General features: G+C 40.6%; 1 long non-coding RNA gene across 1 annotated transcript; it reads right to left on the bottom strand.

Annotated features, from left to right (window-relative positions):
* Nucleotides 1-19749: 19749 nt before the first annotated feature.
* Nucleotides 19750-26243, bottom strand: LOC126210574 (uncharacterized). Its single transcript, XR_007540706.1, has 3 exons — nt 26090-26243; nt 20143-20284; nt 19750-19995 (listed from the first exon to the last, which is right to left on the bottom strand). It is a non-coding gene; the product is annotated as an uncharacterized LOC126210574 (long non-coding RNA).
* Nucleotides 26244-27553: the final 1310 nt, after the last annotated feature.

The raw sequence follows: 27553 nt of genomic DNA on the forward strand, positions 1-27553 counted from the left end.
AGCATCCACTGAAGCTAATATACACAGCATTATAGATCTTTTGAAAATGCACTTTTCAGTAAAATTTGCTATCCCTCGGAAATCTTGGCTTGTTGTGATGGACAGATCAGTAGCATAGTCAAATGTCTAAGTTAGATCTGATCAATAAATGTTGTAGGCTTGAACAGTATGAAAACCACAAGCTGTGTGTGTCCTTATACTCACTTCTACTTAATAAACATTTACTTCACATACTTTGCCTCAGTGGTTCAGTGGTTAAGTGCTACACAGTAGATCTAAAGGTTTTGCGTTTGATCCCTGGTCAGTCCAAGGTCTCTGATCTTGCTACGTTGTTGTATAAATGCTGAGTTGCACCATAGTTCACACTAAAACATATGTTTATCTACAAAAATGTATGAACAATATTGGCTACATCAGTTCAGAGGCTGGAGGAACTCAAGGACATGGCCTAATAAAACATTTTGGTGCTCAAACAATGACTATCCTACCTTTTATGCATTAGCTCAGAAGAAATTCTACGAAATAACAGGGAGTGAAAAGCATGAAAACTAATCCAAGACCAATCTCTTAAGGTAAGACAATGGAGAGTCTCTGGTAAATGCATATAATAAGTGTAAAATATAACAGGACTTTTCTATTTATCTATATCAATTTTAATCTCTTCAAAATAGTTACCATTAGACATCATAAAACTCAGGCCAGTGATTTTCAGAGAGCTTTCAGCTCTCTCACAGATGTGTTTTTTAATCTCATCTATGCTTGCCTTTATTTCTGAAAACAGAAAAAAGTTACATAGGGCCATGTCTCGTGAACATAGGGCCATGTCTCGTGGACAGCGGGGTGAGGGTATTGTTATAGCATTGTCTTCGGTGAAAAATTCACAAACAAGCAAGTCCTTGACAATGAGTGTTCATCAGAGATGAGAGTATCATCAGGAGTGTCCTAGGGAAGTGTGACAAGACTACTTTTGTACTATATATACACTACCTTATTGCCTACTGCTTCAGTTGTGTAAACTGTATGGTCTACACAGATTTTTTGTATTTCTTTAATGGAATTTTTATGTTGTTCACAAATTGCAACATCTCCTAAACTTTTTGCATTAATTAAGGTCATACAAGCAAGGTCTTTTCTGAATGTACTTCTGACCAAAAAGCAATTAGGTAGCTGGAGACCAAGGTAATCATATCTTTTGTGTTCCTGCAGTGATATTTCCCCAGAAAGTTTCATTACCTAACACAAATTTCATTCTATCTAACCAAGAGGTGAAATACCAATTTCCATAGATTTAGCTTCAATTTTTTTTTTTTTTTTTTTTTTTTTAATATAACAAAATATTTTCTTAAAAATTTTCATCATTCCTTATTTCACCTGCTTAGGAGTTGAACTTCTAAAAACAGTGAAACATGTATTTTTTATTTCTAACAGAGAAGCTAAATACACATATTTATAGATTTAGCTTTGAAAATGCTTTTGTAACAAAATAATTTCATAAAATTTTTCATCCCGTTTCACTCCCTTAGAGGACTGAATTTGAAAAATGCTGAAACACATATTTTTTTTATTTCTAAGCCAGAAGTCAAAGACAAATTTTCATAGATGTAGCTTTCAAAATGCTTCAGTAGGTCTTTAATAATGATTCACTGGTTTTTTGGAACAAAAAAGTCATCCACTATTTTACCCACCAGTATTTGAATTTCCAAAACCTCTGAAATATATATATATATATATATATATATATATATATATATATATATATATATATATATAAAAACAAAGATGATGTGACTTACCAAATGAAAGTGCTGGCAGGTCAACAGACACACAAACAAACACAAACATACACACAAAATTCAAGCTTTCGCAACAAACTGTTGCCTCATCAGGAAAGAGGGAAGGAGAGGGAAAGACGAAAGGATGTGGGTTTTAAGGGAGAGGGTAAGGAGTCATTCCAATCCCGGGAGCGGAAAGACTTACCTTAGGGGGAAAAAAGGACGGGTATACACTCGCACACACACACATATCCATCCACACATATACAGACACAAGCAGACATATTTAAAGACAAAGAGTTTGGGCAGAGATGTCAGTCGGGGCAGAAGTGCAGAGGCAAAGATGTTGTTGAATGACAGGTGAGGTGTGAGTGGCGCCAACTTGAAATTAGCGGAGATTGAGGCCTGGTGGATAATGGGAAGAGAGGATATATTGAAGAGCAAGTTCCCATCTCCGGAGTTCGGATAGGTTGGTGTTAGTGGGAAGTATCCAGATAACCCGGACGGTGTAACACTGTGCCAAGATGTGTTGGCCGTGCACCAAGGCATGTTTAGCCACAGGGTGATCCTCATTACCAACAAACACTGTCTGCCTGTGTCCATTCATGTGAATGGACAGTTTGGTGCTGGTCATTCCCACATAGAATGCGTCACAGTGTAGGCAGGTCAGTTGGTAGATCACGTGGGTGCTTTCACACATGGCTCTGCCTTTGATCGTGTACACCTTCCAGGTTACAGGACTGGAGTAGGTGGTGGTGGGAGGGTGCATGGGACAGGTTTTACACCGGGAGCGGTTACAAGGGTAGGAGCCAGAGGGTAGGGAAGGTGGTTTGGGGATTTCATAGGGATGAACTAAGAGGTTACGAAGGTTAGGTGGACGGTGGAAAGACACTCTTGGTGAAGTGGGGAGGATTTCATGAAGGATGGGTCTCATTTCAGGGCAGGATTTGAGGAAGTCGTATCCCTGCTGGAGAGCCACATTCAGAATCTGATCCAGTCCCGGAAAGTATCCTGTCACAAGTGGGGCACTTTTGTGTTTCTTCTGTGGGAGGTTCTGGGTTTGAGAGGATGAGGAAGTGGCTCTGGTTATTTGTTTCTCTACCAGGTCGGGAGGGTAGTTGCGGGATGCAAAAGCTGTTGTCAGGTTGTTGGTGTAATGCTTCAGGGATTCCGGACTGGAGCAGATTTGTTTGCCACGAAGACCTAGGCTGTAGGGAAGGGACCGTTTGATGTGGAATTGGTGGCAGCTGTCATAATGGAGGTACTGTTGTTTATTGGTGGGTTTGATGTGGACGGACGTGTGAAGCTGGCCATTGGACAGGTGGAGGTCAACATCAAGGAAAGTGGCATGGGATTTGGAGTAGGACCAGGTGAATCTGATGGAACCAAAGGAGTTGAGGTTGGAGAGGAAATTCTGGAGTTCTTCTTCACTGTGAGTCCAGATCATGAAGATGTCATCAATAAATCTGTACCAAACTTTGGGTTGGCAGGCCTGGGTAACCAAGAAGGCTTCCTCTAAGCCCTTTCCGGGACTGGATTAGATTCTGAATGTGGCTCTCCAGCAGGGATACGACTTCCTCAAATCCTGCCCTGAAATGAGATCCATCCTTCATGAAATCCTCCCCACTCCACCAAGAGTGTCTTTTCGCCATCCACCTAACCTTCGTAACCTCTTAGTTCATCCCTATGAAATCCCCAAACCACCTTCCCTACCCTCTGGCTCCTACCCTTGTAACCGCTCCCGGTGTAAAACCTGTCCCATGCACCCTCCCACCACCACCTACTCCAGTCCCGTAACCCGGAAGGTGTACACGATCAAAGGCAGAGCCACGTGTGAAAGCACCCACGTGATCTACCAACTGACCTGCCTACACTGTGATGCATTCTATGTGGGAATGACCAGCAACAAACTGTCCATTCACATGAATGGACACAGGCAGACAGTGTTTGTTGGTAATGAGGATCACCCTGTGGCTAAACATGCCTTGGTGCACGGCCAACACATCTTGGCACAGTGTTACACCGTCCGGGTTATCTGGATACTTCCCACTAACACCAACCTATCCGAACTCCGGAGATGGGAACTTGCTCTTCAATATATCCTCTCTTCCCATTATCCACCAGGCCTCAATCTCCGCTAATTTCAAGTTGGCGCCACTCACACCTCACCTGTCATTCAACAACATCTTTGCCTCTGCACTTCTGCCCCGACTGACATCTCTGCCCAAACTCTTTGTCTTTAAATATGTCTGCTTGTGTCTGTAGGTGGTGGTGGTTAGTGTTTAACGTCCCGTCGACAACGAGGTCATTAGAGACGGAGCGCAAGCTAGGGTTAGGGAAGGACTGGGAAGGAAATCGGCCGTGCCCTTTCAAAGGAACCATCCCGGCATTTGCCTGAAACGATTTAGGGAAATCACGGAAAACCTAAATCAGGATGGCCGGAGACGGGATTGAACCGTCGTCCTCCCGAATGCGAGTCCAGTGTGCTAACCACTGCGCCACCTCGCTCGGTGCTTGTGTCTGTATATGTGTGGATGGATATGTGTGTGTGTGCGAGTGTATACCCGTCCTTTTTTCCCCCTAAGGTAAGTCTTTCCGCTCCCGGGATTGGAATGACTCCTTACCCTCTCCCTTAAAACCCACATCCTTTCGTCTTTCCCTCTCCTTCCCTCTTTCCTGATGAAGCAACAGTTTGTTGCGAAAGCTTGAATTTTGTGTGTATGTTTGTGTTTGTTTGTGTGTCTGTCGACCTGCCAGCAATTTCATTTGGTAAGTCACATCATCTTTGTTTTTAGATATATTTTTCCTACGTGGAATGTTTCCCTCTATTATAACTATATATGTATGTATGTATATGTCTGCCTGAGTCTGTGTATGTGCGGATGGATATGTGTGTGTGTGCGCGCGAGTGTATACCTGTGTTTTCCCCCCCCCCCCCCCCCCCCCTAAGGTAAGGCTTTCCGCTCCCAGGATTGGAATGACTCTTTACCCTCTCCCTTAAAACCCACATCATTTTGTCTTTCCCTCTCCTTCCCTCTTTCCTGATGAAGCAACCTGGGTTGCGAAAGCTTGAAATTTGTGTGTGTGTTTGTGTGTTTTTTATTGTCTCTATCAACATACCAATGCTTTCGTTTAGTAAGTTACAGTGTCTTGGTTTTACTTCTGACTGAGATATCAAACACCAATTTTCATAGTCCTAGGTTCAAAATTGTCTTAATAACGACATATTTCCAAAAAGCCTTTCATCCCCTATTTCACACCCTTAGGAGTGGAATTTTGAACAATCCCTTCTTAAATAATGCCTACAGTATAAGATCAACACCCTCTCCCAAATTCAAGTTTCTGTCCTCAGCAGTTTGGGCTGGGGAATGATGAGTCAGTGGATCAGTCTTGTCCTATTTTATTCCTTAGCGGTTGACTTTCCAAAACCAGTGAAACACTTTTTTTTCATTTCTTACTGAGGAGCCAAATACCAATTTTCAAAGATTTAGTTTTAAAAATACTTTCACAATGAAATATTTTCATACATCATCTCACTCCAAATTTCAGCCCCTTAGTGGTTGAATTTCCAAAAACAGTGAAACACTATTTTTTTCTTATTTCCACCAAGAACCCAAATTCAAATTTTTATAATTAAGCTTTAAAAATGTTGCCGTAATGAAATAGTTTAATACAACATTTCATCCTGCAAAAACAATGAAACACACATTTCTTTATTTGTAACTGAGGAATCTAATACTAATTTTCATAGCTGTAGCTTTAAAAATACTTTACTACTTCTTTAATAATGTTTTATTTTTAAAAAAAAAATATTTTACCCTCTATTTCATCCCCACAGGGATAAAATTTCCAATAATGCAGAAACACGTGTTCTTTATTTCTGACTGAGGAACAAAATACCAGTTTTTGTAGGTATAGCTTCAAAACTGCCTTAACAGTGACATATTTTCAAAAAACCTTTCATTCCATATTTCATCTCCTTCAAGGTGGAATTTCAAGAAACCCCTTCTTAAATTACCTCAACAGTATAAGATCCACACCCTCTGCAAATTTCAAGTTTCTGTCCTTGGTCTGGGTGATGACGAGTGGGTCAGTGAGTGAGTGAGTGAGTGAGTGAGTGAGTCACAATGTTGCCTTTAAGAGATAAATGATCTGTCAGATAGGGTGAGCAGCAATCTGCAACTTTTTGTTGATTATTCTGTAGTATATGAGAAAGAAGCATCATTGAGTGACTGTAGAAGCACACAAGATGACTTATATGGAATTTGGTGTGTTAGATGGCAGCTTGCTCTAAATGTAGAGAAATGTAAGTTTATGCAGAGGAATAGGAAAACCAGTCCTGTAATGTTCAAAGTGGTCTGCTGCTTGACACAGTCACATCAATTAAATGTCTTGGTATACTACTACAAAGCAATATGAAACGAAACAAGCACATAAGGGCTGTAGTAGGGGAGAGTTGTAGGAAAGTGTAGCTCATCTACAAAGGAGACCATGCATAGGACACTTGACATCATATTCATAAACCCACTTCTCATCGCTAGCTACTACTCCTGAGAAACTTGAATTTGCTGCTGTTTTCATCTGAAATTCAGAAATTTTGCTGTCACACGTTTCATACCTAAAATAACTGAAAAATGTCACGAGATGAGCAAATGATATGCAAACATCAGCAGCAGCTCCTCTGATAGTGATTCAGAGATTTCTCATTATCATTTCTTTTACTGCTTTATCGCTTGATGACGTGCTATGATGTCTGGGACACTTGTCATCGTCAATGACTTCACAGCCTTCTTTGAAACATTTATACCATTTGAAAACTCTTGTTTTACCCAAAGCAGACTCACCAAAAGCAATATTCAATATTTTGAAAACTTTCTTGCACATTATTCTATTTTGATAGAAAAATTTAATACAAGTTCTTTGATCCATTTTTATACACAGTAAATAACTGAAGATAATAACAGAACACTCGTGGCCTGAAACTTTCTGGAAGATTAAAATTGTCTGCTGGGGCAGGACTGCCATTTAGGACCTTTGCTTTTCGCAAGCAACTGCTCTATCGACTGATCTACCCAAGCACGACTCACAACTTGTCCTCATAGATTTACTTTTGCCAGTACCTCGTCTCCTACCTTCACAGGAGCTTTCCCATGAAACTTGCAAGACTAGCACTACCGGAATGTCCCAAGTTTGAGTCTCAGTCCAACACACAGTTCTAATCCCCCAGGAAGTTTTGTGTCACAACGATTCTGCTACAGAGTGAAAATTTCATTCTGGAAATATCCCCCAGGCTTTGGCTAACCCATGTCTCCCTAATATCCGATCTTCCAGAAGTGCTAGTCTTGCAAGTTTCGCAGGAGAATTTCTGTGAAGTTTGGAAGGTATGAGATGAGATTATGGTGGGAGTAAAGCTGTGAGGACGAGTTGTGAGTCATACTTGGGTAGCTCAGTCAATAGAGCACTTGCCCACAAAAGCAAAGGTATCAAATTCAAGTCTCGGTCTGGCACACAGTTTTAATCTGCCAGGAAGTTACATCTCAGTGTACACTCTGCTTCAGAGCGAAAATATCATTCTGGAAACATGAAACCTTTTTGACAGTTCACAACAGACCAAATATCCAATATGGCTAACAGTGTGCAGACCCTTTTCAGGAATTTTTTACATCATAACAATGAAAAAATTATGCAAACTGGAGTAATAGAAAATACGAAATAACAAAATTGGTGTTATTTTTTGAACACACCTCACATTTGAGACACAAGGTGCATTCTTGTATAAATACTGTTAATGTTAATAGCCTGTTAACCACTCCACTTTATTATACTGTGTCATATGGAATAGCTATAAAAAATGAAAGTACTAGAAGCTAATGAATATTACGAGGTTTGCCTGGAAAGAAATATCACTGTTTCCATCCTAACACTCCTATTGGATGGAGGATGATCTACTTGTCCAAGCTAGTTGGTGCGGCTGTTATCTTCACAACACGAGCAGTCTCAGTTTCCTCCAACTGCCTGGAGAGTCAGGATGTGTCCCTACCTGAACCTCCACCTGGTCATCTGATTCCACCTGCGACAAAGTGTTCACTGGAACACCTGCATGCAATCAAATTCTGCATGAAACTCAGGAAGTTCATTGCCAAAATGTATCAAACAATTGAGCGGGAATTTGGGAATGGAGGAGGAGGAGGAGGAGATTAGTGTTTAACGTCCCGTCGACAACGAGGTCATTAGAGACGGAGCGCAAGCCCGGGTGAGGGAAGGATGGGGAAGGAAATCGGCCGTGCCCTTTCAAAGGAACCATCCCGGCATTTGCCTGAAGCGATTTAGGGAAATCACGGAAAACCTAAATCAGGATGGCCGGAGACGGGATTGAACCATCGTCCTCCCGAATGCGAGTCCAGTGTGCAATTTGGGAATGAACATTTGTCAAAACAGCAGGTGTTTCAGAGGCACAAGGTGTGTCTGGTAGGCCAGGATGAAACAGACAACAAAACTTGCTTTGGAAGCCACGCAATATCAATAGGCAAAGACAGTGCGACTCGTATCCTTCAAGTTTTGAACGCTGATTGTACAATGAGTGTTTCTCTCATAGCTCCAACTCTGGATGTGCCAAAATGATTGTCCACACAATTGTAATGAATCAATTTCAGAAAGAAGGAAGTGTGGGCAAAACTGGTTCCGAAAATTTTGACTGACTGCCACAAGTGCAACCGAGTGCTCATTTGTGGAGAACTCCTGGAATTGTGTAGATGTGGCAGTGCTGCCCAGACCCTCTACAATTCTGACCTCACTCTGCCCCACCCTTTTGTTCCTCAACTTGAGACACCCTCGAGAGGACACAGTTTAGAGACTGTTGACAATGTGAAAACTGCTGTTACGTGTGTCCTAAGGACATTCCGACCTGGATGTTCCGGGTTGCCTACAACTGGGAATCTCACTGGAAAAAATGTATTGAGGCAGAAGGACCCTACTGTTAAGAATTCTTACGTATTGTACATTTTGGTTAAAATGCAGTTACTGTGTTGTGGCTCTTCCTTTACGTGCTGCTGTTAAAATTCATTTCCATTTGAAAGTTCGTTACTCGACTTTGTACGTACCTGGCGAATGCCACATTTTCAGTTATTTTTCTGTCAACCAGATTTGTTAGTGTTGGCGCGGTAGCAATCGTCTGTGCTCTTAGAATTGTTCCTGAGGCTACCGCCTTGAGTTCGTATAGGTTAACATGGAAAAAAGTGAATGGTTGCAGGTTTTGTTAAAACAGACATAGCATACAGATGTGATAATGATTATGGCCTGAGTATGTCATCTAGTCAGTTTTAATTAACTGTGGATATATGACTGAAAAGAAATAAATGTCTCACTTAATATACATGGTGAAACTTAAAATAAAGTTGAATTATGTGTGTTTTAATTTACAGCTGAGAATAACCTGGATTTCCACTCTCTGTATCAGGTATTGGCATAGCATATTAGCAGGTTATGTGAGGCTACAGAATCTGATGTCAGTGATGATTTCTCATGCTACTAGTTATGGCAAACTATGCCAATCTTTAAACTACCTAAGTGATGTGGCTCGCATTTGGCACGGCTATTTACCAGCCATCAACTTTGACTTTAAAGGACTATTCTGGAAAAATTACTTGAAGTGAAATATAACAACTAAACTAATCAGAACCAAACAAAAATACACTCCTGGAAATGGAAAAAAGAACACATTGACACCGGTGTGTCAGACCCAACATACTTGCTCCGGACACTGCGAGAGGGCTATACAAGCAATGATCACACGCACGGCACAGCGGACACACCAGGAACCGCGGTGTTGGCCGTCGAATGGCGCTAGCTGCGCGGCATTTGTGCACCGCCGCCGTCAGTGTCAGCCAGTTTGCCGTGGCATACGGAGCTCCATCGCAGTCTTTAACACTGGTAGCATGCCGTGACAGCGTGGACGTGAACCGTATGTGCAGTTGACGGACTTTGAGCGAGGGCGTATAGTGGGCATGCGGGAGGCCGGGTGGACGTACCGCCGAATTGCTCAACACGTGGGGCGTGAGGTCTCCACAGTACATCGATGTTGTCGCCAGTGGTCGGCGGAAGGTGCACGTGCCCGTCGACCTGGGACCGGACCGCAGCGACGCACGGATGCACGCCAAGACCGTAGGATCCTACGCAGTGCCGTAGGGGACCGCACCGCCACTTCCCAGCAAATTAGGGACACTGTTGCTCCTGGGGTATCGGCGAGGACCATTCGCAACCGTCTCCATGAAGCTGGGCTACGGTCCCGCACACCGTTAGGCCGTCTTCCGCTCACGCCCCAACATTGTGCAGCCCCCCTCCAGTGGTGTCGCGACAGGCGTGAATGGAGGGACGAATGGAGACGTGTCGTCTTCAGCGATGAGAGTCGCTTCTGCCTTGGTGCCAATGATGGTCGTATGCGTGTTTGGCGCCGTGCAGGTGAGCGCCACAATCAGGACTGCATACGACCAAGGCACACAGGGCCAACACCCGGCATCATGGTGTGGGGAGCGATCTCCTACACTGGCCGTACACCACTGGTGATCGTCGAGGGGACACTGAATAGTGCACGGTACATCCAAACCGTCATCGAACCCATCATTCTACCATTCCTAGACCGGCAAGGGAACTTGCTGTTCCAACAGGACAATGCACGTCCGCATGTATCCCGTGCCACCCAACGTGCTCTAGAAGGTGTAATTCAACTACCCTGGCCAGCAAGATCTCTGAATCTGTCCCCCATTGAGCATGTTTGGGACTGGATGAAGCGTCGTCTCACGCGGTCTGCACGTCCAGCACGAACGCTGGTCCAACTGAGGCGCCAGGTGGAAATGGCATGGCAAGCCGTTCCACAGGACTACATCCAGCATCTCTACGATCGTCTCCATGGGAGAATAGCAGCCTGCATTGCTGCGAAAGGTGGATATACACTGTACTAGTGCCGACATTGTGCATGCTCTGTTGCCTGTGTCTATGTGCCTGTGGTTCTGTCAGTGTTATCATGTGATGTATCTGACCCCAGGAATGTGTCAATAAAGTTTCCCCTTCCTGGGACAATGAATTCACGGTGTTCTTATTTCAATTTCCAGGAGTGTATAATAATGAAAAGATTTATGTCTTGTATTGTATGTTTCATGGAACATGAGAGAATTTCTTGGGATATTGTCATATTTCCTCATTATAGTCAGGTTTTGAGTTGGCAGAGCCAACAAATGTGTGACATACCGACCTGTAGCGTACCCCAGTGATCGTTTTTAAAAATTTGTGGGGTATTTTCAAAATGTCCCAATTTCCAAGATTGTGGTTATTCACAAACCAAAGACTACAGTTTAAATATTACAGAGTACTCTGTTTTATATGACAACATTCTGCACAATATATTCCATTATGCTGTCATGCAATTTCATATTTTCTACATCATGACGACATGTAGTGAACACTATTTTCTCACCGATTCTGCCACCACCTCTAATCATGTGACTTATCATTTCTCACATCCACTTCCCAACGTTCACCATGCAAACAGTTATTCACTGCAACACATGACGGAAAAAGCCACCGACATTGTAAGTGCACTTTTACCTACCTTTCTGATCGATGAATTAGCTTTTATTTACTTAGTGACATTACTTTCCAGACAAACCTCACACTTTGTCAGCAAATTCAGTGGTGCATTACCTCTCTGAGCCTCCAGAGATCAATTTGCTGATCATCTTTGCGGCCACAGGGCACTGGTCAATGATGTCTGCCCAACCTATGGTCCCCACCACCTTTTCAAGATGGGTCTTAATGAAAGCCAGGCACACCTCCTGTAGGTAGAAAGACGAGGTGAGAATTGCACACGCAGCAGTTTCGGCAGCACTGTCTATTGTCAGCTTCCTCGCCAGCTCCGATTCGCACTCCGACTTTGCGTACGGGAGCCCGTACTTGTCGAATGCCACCAAGAGCTTCTCCGTTATATCACTTGGTAACAGCACACCGTCAGTGTAGACGTAGCGCAAGACCTCCGACACGACTTCCGGGTCCACGTCCGTGATCTCCACACGGCCTTCTCGAGCCTCCTTCGTATCGTGACGGAGCATGGCTGCAAAGACTGGACTGCGTGCACTCAGAATTGCCCTGTGTGCTTCCAGCTGGACACCTCCAGCACACAGTGTGAAATCTGTATACTTTTTTGAGTCCCACAACCGCTTCAGATCCAATTTCAGACCACCTGCGACTTCCCAGGTCGGAGGACTGATGTTCTCTGAAACGACTTCCACAATCTCCACATCAACTTCAAAAAGCCAGTCCTGCCCATTGAATACGTCCACAATGCACTGCAGAGGAGATCTCTCGCCTATTTGAAGAGTGCAGAACTGCAGCTGATATACCTGGCATTCCGTACCATCCCGACTTGAAACGGAAGCGCTGAGGGACACCCCCACAGGCTGCGAACCGGCGCTAGCCACGAGACGGAAGCACATCCTTGGCGTGCCAACATCATTTTCCAGTTCTACACACCATTTACTTGAATTTGAATGAGAAAAAATGGGCGATCTAAGATCTTCTGTGGCCTCGGAACAGGCACTCAAGCCACAAACACTCCAGTAGTATTTGGTTTTCTCCGGTGCCTGTAATGTTGTTGTTCCTAACAGACTCACAGTATCAAGCCTACCAACATCATCTTGAGGTGGGCTATGCCTTGCAGCTTTTACAAGATCCATCAATTGAGAATGTTTGCAATGTCTGTCCTCTAATGCTTGATGCCCTGTTAAAAAAGAACAGGATATTATTACTGTTATACATATGTACAAATTGAACAAGTTAATTGAAATTTTCTCCAACTAAAGCAGTATTAATTCATGTGTGGTGCTTCACACTGTGAAGGAGACATTCCATGGATGAGGAATAAGTTATGGTATTTTGACAGTATTTCAGTTAGCCTTAACCACAATGTTTATTAACGTTTCTGGAATGAATCTGTTTTGAAACTGACAGATTAAAACTGACAATCACTGGGCCTAGGACCTATTTTACTCAAGTAATTCACATTATGAGAAGAACAATGTGTTTCAGGAGAAGATTTCCATTCTCTAGGAAAACTTATTAAACTAGCATTCTAAACAAAACTGAATAAAAACCATTCTGCTCATTGTATAAAATACCAGACAAAGAGAATTAGTCTGGTATTTCAGAGGATAAATGGACAGATTTTCATTCACTTCTGTGCAAATATGCTAGGATTCTTGTACGAGTTTTCCATGAAGATGTGGGCATTATCTCCAGAAATGTTGTTTACTTTGCTACCTTAAAAGCATTAATAAGCAATGTGTTTGGAATAGCATGAAATGGCTTTCAAAACTGGATATCATAATCTCTTAGAACTAAAACCTAAGTTTTAAATTAAAAGAAGTGTGTCAGAAATAATTATGTAAGCTGCATTAACAAAAGGGTTTTGAAGAGGACTCTGCAAGTTGTAAAACATACATTTTGAAGCTCTGAAATCTAGCTGTAGAGAAGAACAGAGAACATTAAATGTTTGGACAGAGTAGGGCATGATGACATACTTGAAGAGCAAAGGAAATAAGAACTCTACTGTACTATGGCAGAAAGATGAAAGTGAACTAGGTTGGATGTATTCTAAGGAAAACTGTACACATAAAAATTTTCATTTTAAGGAAAACTAGATGGAAAGAGGAGCAGATATTAAAGATATGATTTGCGGATAGTTTTTGCAAAAGGCAGTTTTAGCAAGAAACACAAAATTAAGATGAACAAAGTACAGCTAAAACATATCTCGTCAAATTTATATGAAAGGGGGAGGGAAGAATGAAAACCTTAAATATATTTTTAATTGAACAAAAATGGAGCACAAGTGTATCATTTTCCAACATAGTCTCCCTGTCATTCGACATACTTCCTCCAGCATGTTGGAAGTGCACAGATTCCTTGTTATATTGCAAAATAACACCTGTAGTCAGAAGACCACATTGCTTTGATCTTATTGCAGGCCAGATCTGAGTTTTTAATGTATTGGCATATCACAGACTGGTGGTGGTGTTTCCCCTAGTCGTGTCACGTTCCAAGACATCACCTCGCTCATTCCCAAAGAGTCGGAAAATACTTCCCTGAAGACGGTTGCATCCAGAACTTCTTGGGTTTTGGTGGTAAGGAATGGCATCATTCCTAACTTGCTCTCTTTGTTTCATGCTCATGGAAGTATACACAGATTTCATCTCCTGTAATGATTCTCACAAAGAAGCCATCACCTTCTGCTTTAAAGCATCACAAAAGTTCTTTACAATGTCAATGCATCACTCTAAGTTCTGGAGTGAGCTGCCATGGCAGCCATCTTCCATACACTCAGTGAAACTTAAGCACTTCGTGAATTATGTGATGGGCTGAGCCATAACTAAGGTTCAGATTTGCAGTTACTGCATACACCATCACACAGCAATTGTGCATCACAATGGCTTCAATTGTTGCAGCAGACTCTGGTGTCAAAACAAGGCATTCTTGACCCAGGGGTAGAGCATCTGTATTTCCAAACTTTCTACTCTGCTCATGAATTTGATGCAAAGGTAGACATGCATCATCATACTGGACTTTCATTCACCAATGGATTTCAATAGGTTTCATACCTTCACTGCACAGAAAACATATGACAGAAGAATGTTGTTCTTCCTCGGGGTATGTCGCAAGCACGGCACTCATTTTCAACAGGTACTGTGGTCGCATTTCACTTGAACATAATATGCTGTCACCTCTAGGGCATTCCTTACATCACTGGTAACAGTACTGCCAACTTACAGAGCAATGGCACGAAATGTTGATTTTTTTAATTATACTTGTAAATGATAATGAGTAAATTCATGTCACTTATTCTTGTGTTGCTAGCTTTTGGACAAATCATTTTCTGGAATACAGAATTCATCTGGAAGTTTGCATAGTTCTCAGTTTAGTTTACATGCCTTTCAACAACCAATTTCCTTTGCTATTTGGTGTGTTGTTATCTCTACTCCTTAAATTATTTGCACTCCACTATCACTTTCCATTACTATACCTCTACTGAACAAATTTTTTATTTATTTTAAAGTTCATTCCACAAAACTAAAGAGAGAACACATACACAAATTATACTATCACTCTCGCACTCAAATTAATGCAATCAGACACTTGCTGCAGAGCATAGTGTACTAAACTTCATTATTTTCATCTACATGCTGGCTATTTTTACTTCTTAGCTCATTATTATCATAAGGTGGTGTGTGTATTGTCAGGTTCCTGAAGCAATTGTTGTCTCCATGTGATCCTGTTCCAGGTCGACTTCTTCATCATCCAGTATTTCCTCTTTCCACTTCATTCAGTATTTTTATTCCTTTTGTTCCTACTTTCTTCTGTCCTTCCACTGTACCTCTGATCCTCTAACTGCTATCATCAGAACACCTTTTCCTCTTAGTATGTGTCCCACCCAGTCTGCTTTCCTTTGCTCAATCACATTTACAAGAGATTTTTGGTCCTTTACCATTTACAGTACTTCACAGTTTTATCGTTCTTGTATGCTTGTTATCTAAGTGGACACAAATGAATTTTAGACATTCTTTCATTTAGTCATTTATATTGATACTGGTAGATTGCTTAAATTTGTATAAAACTTCACATTAGCAAGAATGATAGCTAAATTTTGTCACATATTTTCATGTGTCTAGCTAGGGGGACAATTCCATGTTTTAGGAAAGATGACTGATGAGCAACATAGATGTGTCCACTTCCAGTCAGCAAAATCATAAGAAAACTGTGAACTGTGGTAGAAACATGGAGCAATGATAGCAATCACAAGGTATCTTGTCAACAAACATCTAACTGTAAATTCCGCCAATACTTGATACTCAAAATGGAGGCATCAAATCAATAGCAGCTTTCTGTGGTCGGATAACTAGAGTTCTCACAAACATGCATATTTAATGAGTATCGATACCATTGATACCACATGTCATGTATTTAGGGTAATGTCTTCTGCAAAACAGTCATCCAGACTGCTTCTAAAGACATGTCTGAGACAGTTCGTGTTGGAGGAGCATGAATTTCATAAATCTTACAATTTAAGGAAAATCAGAATACTCCAAATTATACATTTTCTTACGCAAGCTCTGTGCCAACAGATCTCCCTTCACTTGTATGGTTGTTGTTCAACATTGTGTTTTCTATGCATGTGTCACAATAAATAATACATTTTTTATAGGAATTTCAAATTTTATTTGGCATATTTGTCAGAAAATTACTTTACTGTAAGTCCTATTTGTATCTCATGAATGTAATGAAATTTCCATCTGAAACTGTTGCTTTTCCATATGTATAATTAAAAAAGGTGAGCTAGATTTTGTCTTTGTGGCAGGGCAGTTCCTATCTTCACTCTCAGTAAAGTACAACCATATTTTCTTGGCTACTCTTCTCTTTGGTACAGAGTCGGTAGATGTTGCCAAAATTCGAGCCGCTAATATTTTTATTCTTCTCGCTGCCAACATAGACCTGACACTATAGTTGTCATTGTATAATGCAGAACTTCATTTTGATGCGAGTCATTTGTAGCAGTGAGTATCATTTGTATGTGACCTCTCTTACATCATCATATACTTGGGAAGAAAAAAAAAAGAAACTGAGCACACACAAACCACTTATTACAGAACCTGTAATAAAGTAGTGTTGCTAAAGATCTCAGCAACATGTCAGGTGGTGTCATTATGTCTGCAATATTTTGATTTCACGTTCAGCTGTCACATTTAGAGAGCGATGTCAAGTGTTGATGAAAACCCCAGCAGGGCGTTCTCGTGGCAAAATGTGGATACACATCTGCAAAGCATCAAGTTTTGACAACAAAGAAAATGTTCTCTGCACGTTATGACTTTAAGAGCATATCGGCAGAGCAACAGCCATTGCATTGGGGTGACACACTAATCCTTTATACACACAGTTCTTAGCTCTAGAATTCTTTTCTGTGGATCAAATAAACAAAATACGGAAAATTTTTTACACTGCAGTAAATGGTCACTGTTGTCATGCTCTTCAGTCTGAAGACTGCTTTGATGCGGCTCTCCACGCTAGTCTATCCTACCGAAGCCTTTTCATATACATAACTACCACAATGTACATCCATTTCAACCTGTGTACTCTACTGAAGCACTGGCCTCTCTCTACAATTTTTACCCACCGTACATTCCTTGACACTTTCAGCTATGTCCTATCAAATGACCTCTTGATTTAGTCAAGCTGTGCCACAAATTTCTTTTTCCTCCATCCAATTACGTACCTCCTCGCTACTTACACAGAATGCATATCTGATCTTCAGCATTCTTCTGCAGCACCACACTTCACAAGCTTCTATTCTTGTCTTGTCTGAACTGCTTCTTGCTCACATTCCACTTCCATTCTAGGCTACACTCCTAATAATACCTTCAGTAAAGACTCACTCACACTTATATCGATATTCGACATTGACAAATTTCTCTTTCCCAGAAAGGCTTTTCTTGGTATTCCCAGTTTGCATTTTATATCCCCTGAACTTCAGCCATCACTTATTTTGCTGTCCAAATAACAGAAGTCATCTTCTACTCTATGTGTCACATTTCCCAATTTAACTTCCTCAGCATCATCCAATTTGATTTGCCTACATTCCAACACCAGTGTTTCACTTCTGTCAATGTTCATCTCATAACCTGTTTTCAAGACATTACCTATTCCCTCCAACTGCTCTTCCAAGTTCTTTGCTTTCTGACAGAATTACAATGTCACTGGCAAACCTCTAAGTTTTTATTTCTTCTCCCTGACCTTCAATTCCCTTTTCAAATTTCTACCTGATTTCTTTTAATGCTTGTTCAATGAACAAACTGAATAACATTGGAGAGAGCTACACCATTATCTTACTCCCTTCCTTCATACCCTTCAACTCTTATACCTGCTGTCTGGTTTCTGTACAATTTGTAAATAACTTTTCACTCTCTATATTTCAACCATCCTATCTACACAATTTCAAAGTTTGTACTGCAGTCAACACTGTGCAAAGTTTTCTCTAACTCTACAAAAGCTATAAATGTAGATTTTCCGTTCTCAGCCTATAGTCTGGGATAAGTCGTAGAGTCAGTATGGCCTTACACACTCCTACATTTCTCTGGAACCCAAATTTATTTCCCTGAGGCCAATTTCTACCAATTTTTTCCATTCTTCTGTAAATAATACATGTAAACGTTTTGCAATAATGAGTTATTAAACTGATGTTTGGTAATATTCACATGTGTCAACATCTGTCTTTTTTGGAATAGGAGTTATTACAATCTTCTGAAAGTCTGACTGTTTTTCACATCTCACACCCTGTGGATGAGGTGGAACAGTTTTGTTATGCCTAGCTCCCCCAAGAATTTCATTAATACTAAAGGAATGTTGTCTACTCCAGAAGCCTTGTTTTGGCTTAGATCTTTCACTACTCTGTCAAATTCTTCTGACAAAATCATATCTCCCATTTGTGATATCCAAGGATTTCTACTCGGACTTATTTACTACTTCTTCTCTTTCTATACCATAGCCTTCGAGGTCACTATGTGTATTTCTTCCACCTTTCAGATTACCCTTCTCTGCTTAATACTGGCTTGCTGTATAAGCTTTTGACACTAATACAATTGCTTTTCTTTTCTCCAAAGGCACCTAATTTTCCTATAAGTGGCATCATTTTAGATATCTGTATTCTCTTTTGCCTGTGTGTTAAATGACAATCTTCCTTCTTTCCTAGCTTTTGCCTGCTTCATTTTTATATTTTCTCCTTTCATCAGTTAGATTCAATACCCCTGTGATATCCAAGGATTTCTACTCAGCCTTATCTTTTTGAATATGTGATCCCCTGCTGCTTTCACTATTTCATCTCTCATGGTTACTCATTTCACTTCTATTGCGATTCTTACTCCTCTTTCAGTCAATTGTTGCCAAATACTTCCTTTGTAACTCTTAACAACCTCTCACTCTAGTCAACTTATTTAGCTCCCACCTCCTTAAATTCCTACCTTTCTGCAATTTCTTCAGCTTTAATCTGCAGTTCATAATCGATGAATTATGGTCCAAGTCCACATTTGTCCTGGAAATGTCTTGCACTTTAAAATCTGGTTTCAGAATCTCTGTCTTAGCATTATATAAATTATTTGAAACCTTTTAGTATCTCCGGGTAACTACCACCCAACCTTCTTTCACGGTTATTAAAACAAGAGACAAGGGTTATAGCAATAATAATAATAATAATAATAATAATAATAATAATAATAATAACAATTAGCTGAGCTCCTTGTATAGAACTATTTTTAAAAACTTCAAGTCCACTTATTGCACCAAGTGAGTGCATCTGCCATTCTGTTGTGTCCATCAGGAAAACTCTACGTGTCTCATTAACAGTTCTACGCATGACTGTGTAATAGGAGTCAATCTGGAATACCACTTGTCAAGAAAAACTCTATCTAGCACTGTCTATCTGGGATTAAAATTTAATAATAAACTGCAACCCAAATCTAAGGTCCATGCTTTTCTAATTCACTATCTCAGTTGGTTATTCCTAATGTAACAAACAAACAAAATTATACATTGTTCATTTACTCTCTTAGCAATTTTCACTGCACATGAACACACACACTTGCAGACGACTTTAGGACCACAAACTGAAGTTAACTGAATTACTTAGTAATAATTGAATATATTTATAGTCATCTGATTTTTTTTTATGAGTCAATGTCTGTAAATCCAAACAGAAATAACTTTTACTGTTACTATTAGTACATAGATAATGTAATAATCTTTAATATGTACGTTTTTAGGCAGGTGAGCATCTGATTTTTTTATGATTGCTGTTGAAGCTGTAATGTATGCATGGAGCAGTGTAGGACTAGACAGTAGATATATGGGCCCAGGAAATTTAATGAGAGACTGTTGCAGCAACCATCGTGGCATTTTCCTGAACGTACAGCATCTTGAACCACAGGCTAATATTTTAATAAACACACTTCCAAAAGCATTTACACCTTATGTATACAGATCTTATAAGTTAGCTCAACGACTTGAAAAATGGTTGTACTCTATTCATTGGTCTCTCAACACTCCTCACTAGACAAACATGCAGAAAAATTCACGACCACATCCCCACATCAACGCAGCCACACTTCTCTAAAATCTCCATGCCTTCGATTCTGCCTGTCTGAAAAAAAAAAAAGTTATTCTTCATTCACACATGTTTGATCTATCCCCAACAGAGAATAGCAGCAAACAATTAAAATAAATTTTACAATCTGAAAAGTTGTGTTGGAAGATAGAACTCTGATAATGTATACAACTTATCAATTACCTATGTCACACAACTTTGTTTTCAGATTTTCCATGATCTGGCTGTATTTGAGACTTCACTGTGGGTGGTAAAATATTTAAGAACATTACGTTCATTTGTATACGCTTCACGTTTGTTTTACAGGAACCAATGTTGGAAACAGCTGAAACATGTGATATGGAATAATATTTATGCAATTCAATAACAGTTATTAACTGAACGAGTGAAATGGTCACAGAATCCTGTTCTGAACTGATTCCCCACATTAATAATGATCTGTAGGGTACAGCATGAGTGAGCTCAGGCCAGTTAAGATGTGATAAAAATCTGTTGTGTTTAAGTTTAGGAATGTAGCCTTTAACGAGACTAGGCTACAGTCCCTAAACTTGGAAAAGAAAGCCCTCTCCTACTGTGGACTTTTGGCGTTTTATAATGGGAGAACATGTAAAAATGTTACAGAAAATAAATAATGTTATTGCATTTTAAGAACACTTACAAATATTGGAATAGAGAAAAATTTTTACTCCTTAGAAGGACTGTAGGAATCAAAGGGTTTCACCAGAAAGAACCATAAACTTTAAATAACTTATATCACGGCAGATATCTCACAAGAACTTCTCACTATTAAGTGGTCCAATGTATGTAATTGTGAAACAATAAACACAGATATTTTACACAGGGAAATATATCTCATAAAAAAATTGTGTTATAACAACTTCAACATTTATCACTGTGTTATCATGGTTATAGTCTATCTGGTGTCAGTTCCATTGCTTATTTAATTATTGAAACATTCCTCACTGTGCTTGCAAAACCTAAACACAGTTTAGAAGTATTCAGGTAGCCATTAATAATGATTATTGTTAACCTACAATTTGTTGTAAGTATTTAATTTAAAACCATCACTTTAAGTTGCAAAGCTCTACCCGCCAAGTGGTAGCAGAAGAAAATGGCTAAAGGATGTGAAAATGCACAAGCTTTCAGAACCAGTGACTCTTTCTTCTGACGCCCGAAAGGTTAGTGGGAGACGAAGAGGTTTGAGGGAAAAGGGCTGGTAAGGTTTAAGAAATGGTAAGAGTTGTGGAAAAGTCATCTAGAATTCCAGGTCAGGGGAGACTTACTGGACAGGATGAAAAGGAAAGTCCAATTTTTAATGTCTGCACTGGACGAAATTTGAAAGGCTGTGAACTTAAAGGTGGAAGCTTGGTTAATAAACAAGACAGATATTGCTGAAAAAAGATGATGAAAGAGTCAATAAGAGTGGAAAGCTAAATTTGTTGTACAGAGTGATTTTGAAATTCTATTGATGGTATGTGTAGATAGCAATGAAAGCTATCTTGTTTTATTGACTAAAGTGCGCCGTTTTTATCACATTTTCTCCAGATCCTGTATGCTTCTGATGTTCCTTTGAAGCCAGAAAGATGTCAGGACACCTAACAATTGAGGAGGGGGCTAAAAATGTACTAATATTTAAGGTGTAGCAGTCTGTAATTCAGATCCAAAGGTGGTGCAGGGATAAACACAGAAGGTAAGCTGCTCATTTAAGACAGAGTCTATCAAATACTGGAGCACACACTGAGTTGTAACTTTTGGAAAGATAATGGTATACAATACACTACATTTCTGTAAAAGACTGAGTTTAGACGTACAATATTTTAGGAGAGGAAAAATATTAAAAATAAGGAGTTACTTCCACTCACCATATAGTGGAAGAAAATAGGCAGGTCAGAAAATTTAAAAAAATATAGAAAAATAAAAGGGAGCAAAGAAAAGGAACAGTTACTGGAAATAAATGCTGAGACCACAGACATTAATGTAAATTTCGGCCAGGTGGGTGGGGAGAATGGAGCGCACATTGTAAAGCCAACTGCGTACTTTTGAGAAATACAGAAGGCATGTGTGGTGAAACAGGTACTGAGGTCATGACTGTCATATTGCAGAGTATGCTCGTAACAAGATATTGTGTGTTGGCAGTATACACCCTCTGTCTATGTCCATTCAACCTAACTGATGACTTGGTGGTACTCATACCAATGTAGAGGGCCAAACAATGTTTACATAACAGCTGGTAAACAACATGTGTTTTTCAAAAGGGGCTCTGCCTTTGATAGTACACCTGGTCAATTAAAACATTAACACCACTGATCTATTATCAATATATTATTATCAGTATAAACCCAGCCAGGAGACAACAGCATCACCTGGTGAGAAATGACTGTCAATCACACACACACACACGGTGCAAGTGGTATCAGTGTGTTTACTGTCCGTGGGTAGAGTGAAGAGGGCATGTGATCTACCTGAGTTAGACTGAGGGCAGATTGTGATGGCCCGGCGGCTCAGAATGAAGAGAGAAACTGCACGACTTGTCAGGTGTTCAAGGAGTGCTGTGATGAGTGTCTACAACACATGGCGAAGCCATGTCCAGACATCAAGGTGTTGAGTGGCCATCACTCATTACAGATGTCGGACACCATAGGTTGGGCAGACTGGTAAAACAGGACAGGTGGTGAACTGTGGCAGCACTAACATCAGACTTTAATGCTGGGCAGAGTGAAAATTTGTCTGAACACACAGTACACTGAACACTCCTAATAATGGGTCTCCACAGCCGACGACCCGTGCATGTGCCAATGTTAACTTCACGACATCAGCAACTACGACTGAAATGGGCACATGACCATCAGCACTGGATGTTGATGTTATGACAGAGCACTGCATGTTCTGATGAATCCTGGTACCTTCATAAACATGTTGATTGGATGGCACAAATCCGTCATCTTCCAGGCGAACAGCTCCTCGACATCCGTACAGCTGGATGGAGACAAGCTGGTGGTGGCTCCATTATGCTCTGGGAAACATTCACATGGGCACTCAAGAGTCCAGTGGAGCTCGTGCAAGGCACCATGATGGCCAAGGAGTTTCGTACACTGGTTGCAGACCACATACCCCCTTCATGAGAATCATGGCATTTTTTCAACAAGATAATGTGCCAGCAGTGTGATGGACAGGTTCTAGGAATACAGTGGTGAGTTACAATTGATGTCCAGATCTGAAACTGATCGAACACATCTGGGATGTGACTAAATGTGGTGTCAGAGCTCACAGTCCCCAGAGCTCACAGTCCCCAGAATTTACAGGAATTACGCGATGTGTGTGTGTGTGTGTGTGTGTGTGTGTTGCCAATTCCCTCCAGTGACCTATCGAGACCTCACTGCTTCCATGCCATGAAGTGTTACCATGGTTATTCATGTCAAAGGTTGACATACTGGCTATTAAGTAGGTGCCATAATGTTCTGGCTGATCAGTGTGAGTCTTGCTGTTACAGAGCTCATGTAGGTGGTTCCAGGGTGGTGCATCGGGCCGTCTTACAGGAGGGACAGTCACAGGGGTCAAAGCCAGAAGGTATGAAATTTTTTTTTTGCATAAGGAGCATATGGGGTGTGCGAGACAAGTGTGTGACAGAAACTTGGATGAGAGGTTTTTGTTTTGGGGAGGAGGGGGGGGGGGGGGGAGCAGAAAACTATTATAGGTGGGCAGGGCAAAATATCAGATAGAATGGACCTTGTCCCATAGAGTAAGTCTCTTCTAACACAGGGTTCTGGCTGACTCTTCCATAGCTCAGCCCATTTCCTAAACCTCATCAGTTCTTTTCCTTCACCGCCCTTCCATTCCCGTCAACCCTTCTGGCAGGAGGAGGAGTCATTGGCTCCAGAAACTCACCTGTTTTCACAGTTTTTTTGTGTGTATTTTCCTCATGCTACTGCTGCTGCTGCTGCTAGGTGAGTAGTCTTGTTCATCAAACCTATTATGCTGTATTATTTTCAAATACTGATTATTTTTGTTGAGACATCATTTATTGCAACATATGCCAAAATCTGCAACTGATTGCACCTTGTTGCCTCAATGTCTTCAGAACAGTTTCTTCGACATGTTGAATGAGGCACCCCAGGCATACACACTGGATGCACAATCTGATCCTTCACATCCTTTCTTGACATTTCCCTAAAGGGTAGCAATAGTCATGGAAAAATTCAAACTTCCAATGTTAACAGATTTGTACCCATTTGCACATGCTTTCCCTCAACACAGCAGGCTTCCTACAGGTGAAGTTTGTCACAATAGCTCAGTTTCAGAGCAAGACAGTGCAATGTACTGAGATACTACACAAGAAGAGTTTGCAACAGTTGGTACCAGATGTACCATGGACCTCCATCCACGGCAAGAACATTGCAATGCACAAACCAATCCTGCAGCCCTTGAGAACCATGTGCCCTGGAGTGACAGCGCTATTCATAAGAGAGAAGTGCACTTGAGTAACCGTGCATAAGATGATGATGTGAATTGTAAGCCTGAACACCAGACTGAGTCTGGCTAGGGAGTTCCTGCAGAATGTTCAGCATGCCTTCAGTTTGTTGAGTGAGACAGAAATAGTGGCCTATAGATAGACAGTGATTAGCCTTCAGTAGAAACTGAACAGTGAATAGAATTTTTGTGTATGGACAGAGACCACCTGCCTAGAGTTTTAACCGAGTACTGTTAGTTTGGAACTGTTCTTTGAATAGTACATCAAGGCACAAGATAAGTTTTCTTCACCCTTTAGTTCAGACATTATTTAATTTCTGTCTTTGAACTGTAGTCAACACAGTACAGATAAACTAAACCTGCATTCTGCAACTGCTGTAACTAGTATTACCAAAGCTGGGTAATTATTTTACTATTCACTATTCTGTGTTACTTCATTGTGTGTGTGTGCTGCTGCCCTAGAACCCACACATTTGCTGTACCAGGACACCTTTATTAGATTTTTTCACACGAGCGAGACTTTCATCAAAGTGGATTCCCCCAGTCTGCAACAGACAGCACTTCAAATGTAATGGTAAGTAGTAAGGGTGTAGTACCCTGAACTGTCCCTCCTATGTACAAAGGATTAAACCCACTACAGACTCACCACACAGTCAAGACAACAAATAGTGATGAGCACTATTTTTCTCGGAGAAGAGCCAGTACCTACATGACAAGCCAGTACTTGAAGTATCTCTGTTATCACCCCAATTACAATAGCTTCCAATCATTTGAAAGCATTCCAGAATATTCCAGCTGCTTGTAAACAGGGACAAATTCATTCCACACCCAAGAACTACAAACACAGGAGGGCTTCTTTGATAGAATTGCCATATATAATATAATCATGCAGAATGAGTATTATAGTGACTGATTGCACCGTAGTATACCCAATGTATTGGTTCAATCAAAAAGTTATAGTTGTGAATCCAACAAATGTGATCAAAGGATCTTTCTAACATATTTGAAATTTACAGAACCAGGCTAAGACAAGATACCTATTTTAGCTAGTTTTTAAATCTCTATTTTTGTGAGACACTTAGGAGTAGGAGTTTCTGATGAACATTGCACCAATTAGTTTAGTCCTGATATTTTGTTCAGTGATTTTTTTTCCAACATAGAATTATGTTAAATTTTATATGCAACACATTTTGCGTAAAATACTTCGTAATAAAAGTGAAAGCCAAGGAAATTACTGCCCGATTAAGTGCATAAAATGCATACATACAGGCTCACATAAAATATATTGCGATATTATTGGGCGCGTTCTCCAGTTGTACTTGTAATTTTAGAATCCAGAGCCATGGAAGTCAGTAATGGGAACAAACCAACAGACTCTTGCAAAATCCATTTTCAGATGGCTGGAGATGGTAAACTGCACTGCTTTTATATTCTGAAATTTATATATGTTGGTTGGTTGGTTTGGAGAGAAAGGGACCAAATATCAACCAGTCCGGGTAGCAAATATTATATAAAACATTTTGGATAAAATGATTTTCGGTATTGGTCCGCGTTATCGTAAACAACTAAATCAAGTAAACTGACGACGTTCCGATCGATTTACTGCGGAGCCCTTTCATGAACTTGTACAAAGCAGTTGCAATGTATTGGGACCATAACCTACCCAAGGCAGATATCAGTAAGTTTTGTCCAACGTCAGTGGCACACTGAGATATCAGGTCACATAAACAAATAAACAAAGACCTATTGCCGTTACTATAAACATTTCCGGCATAAATGTTCCGAGGATTAATTATGGATATCTCTTTCGACGTAGTTTTGCTGTCACAACTGTCAAACTAAAATCAGTTAGCTACGCTGTCACAGCTGTTTTGTTTGTAAACTGAACATCGATCTGCAGCAGGGTCGCCAACTGTGAAGTACAATTTCCTCCTATTTTGCATTTGAAATTCCCCTAAATCAGGTCAAAAATGCCTAAATAGTTTAACAAAATAAATAGATATTATTAATTTTTTGGGGGGGGGGGGCAGTGGATAGGAGTGATCGGAACCAATTAAATAACAGTAACACTTTCGACGGTGCAACCGTGTATTGCAATTCTGGAGTGAATTCTAGTGTCCGATAATAAGACTCTTAAAGGCCCGTCCACACGCAACGATCTGTCTGCGCAAATGTCTGCGCACATCACATCTGCGCAGACAGATCGTTGCGTGTGGACAGAAGATTTGCACCAACCTAAGGTGTGTGCAAACCTGGAAGTTGGAGTTGGAGGTTTGAGCGAAACCTCTCAAATCTGTGGGTTCAAACCACATCTGCGCAGACAAGTTGGAGCGTGTGGACAGGAGATCGCCGCAAATATGGCGCGAAACAGCTGTTTGCTCAGTCTAGTGTTAGTATTTGTGCGCATAGGGCATTAAAATGGCTGATACTCGTCAGTGCTCTCGAGAGTTTGTAAGTGAATTCATTGAAATATATAGAAACCACCCATGTCTGTGGAAGATTAAAAGTGACCGAGACAAAACGACAGGACCATACAATGCTCTAATTGAAAAATTGCGGGCAGTTGACGCCTCGGCAAACAGAGAAACGGTAATTAAAAAAAAAAAAATTGTTGCGAACTGGCGAAATTATTTGCGGATGGATATCGAAACTTATAATTATCTCTTAAAGCTTATAACCCCTCATATTATGAGAAAAAATACTCGTATGAGAAGGGCAATTTCTCCTCATGAACGGCTGGCGGTAACATTAAGATTCCTAGCAACAGGAAGGAGCTACAAGGATTTGGAATTTTTAACTGCAATATCGAAACAAGCGTTGAGTAAAATAATACCCAACACATGTGAAGCTATTTACGCTGTCCTGAAGGATGAGTTCATGAAGGCAAGTCAAGTAAATTAAGTCTGTCAGCGAACTGTTTACCGAAAAGAGTTATCCAAAGTTCAGAAATCTAGAAGAACTGGTGTAAGAGTAGATCAAATATACCAGCCAACGTTATGGTATTTTGATCTGCTTGGCTTTCTTAGTGATCAAGAAACGCCAAGACGAAGCAGGAGTACAATTGAAGATGAAATTGGAGTGTCAATGTGCCAGGAAATGGAACACGAGGTAATGTAAAACAAAACAG

Source organism: Schistocerca nitens, chromosome 10, assembly GCF_023898315.1.
Source record: "Schistocerca nitens isolate TAMUIC-IGC-003100 chromosome 10, iqSchNite1.1, whole genome shotgun sequence".
In the NCBI taxonomy this organism is placed as follows: Eukaryota; Metazoa; Arthropoda; class Insecta; order Orthoptera; family Acrididae; genus Schistocerca; species Schistocerca nitens.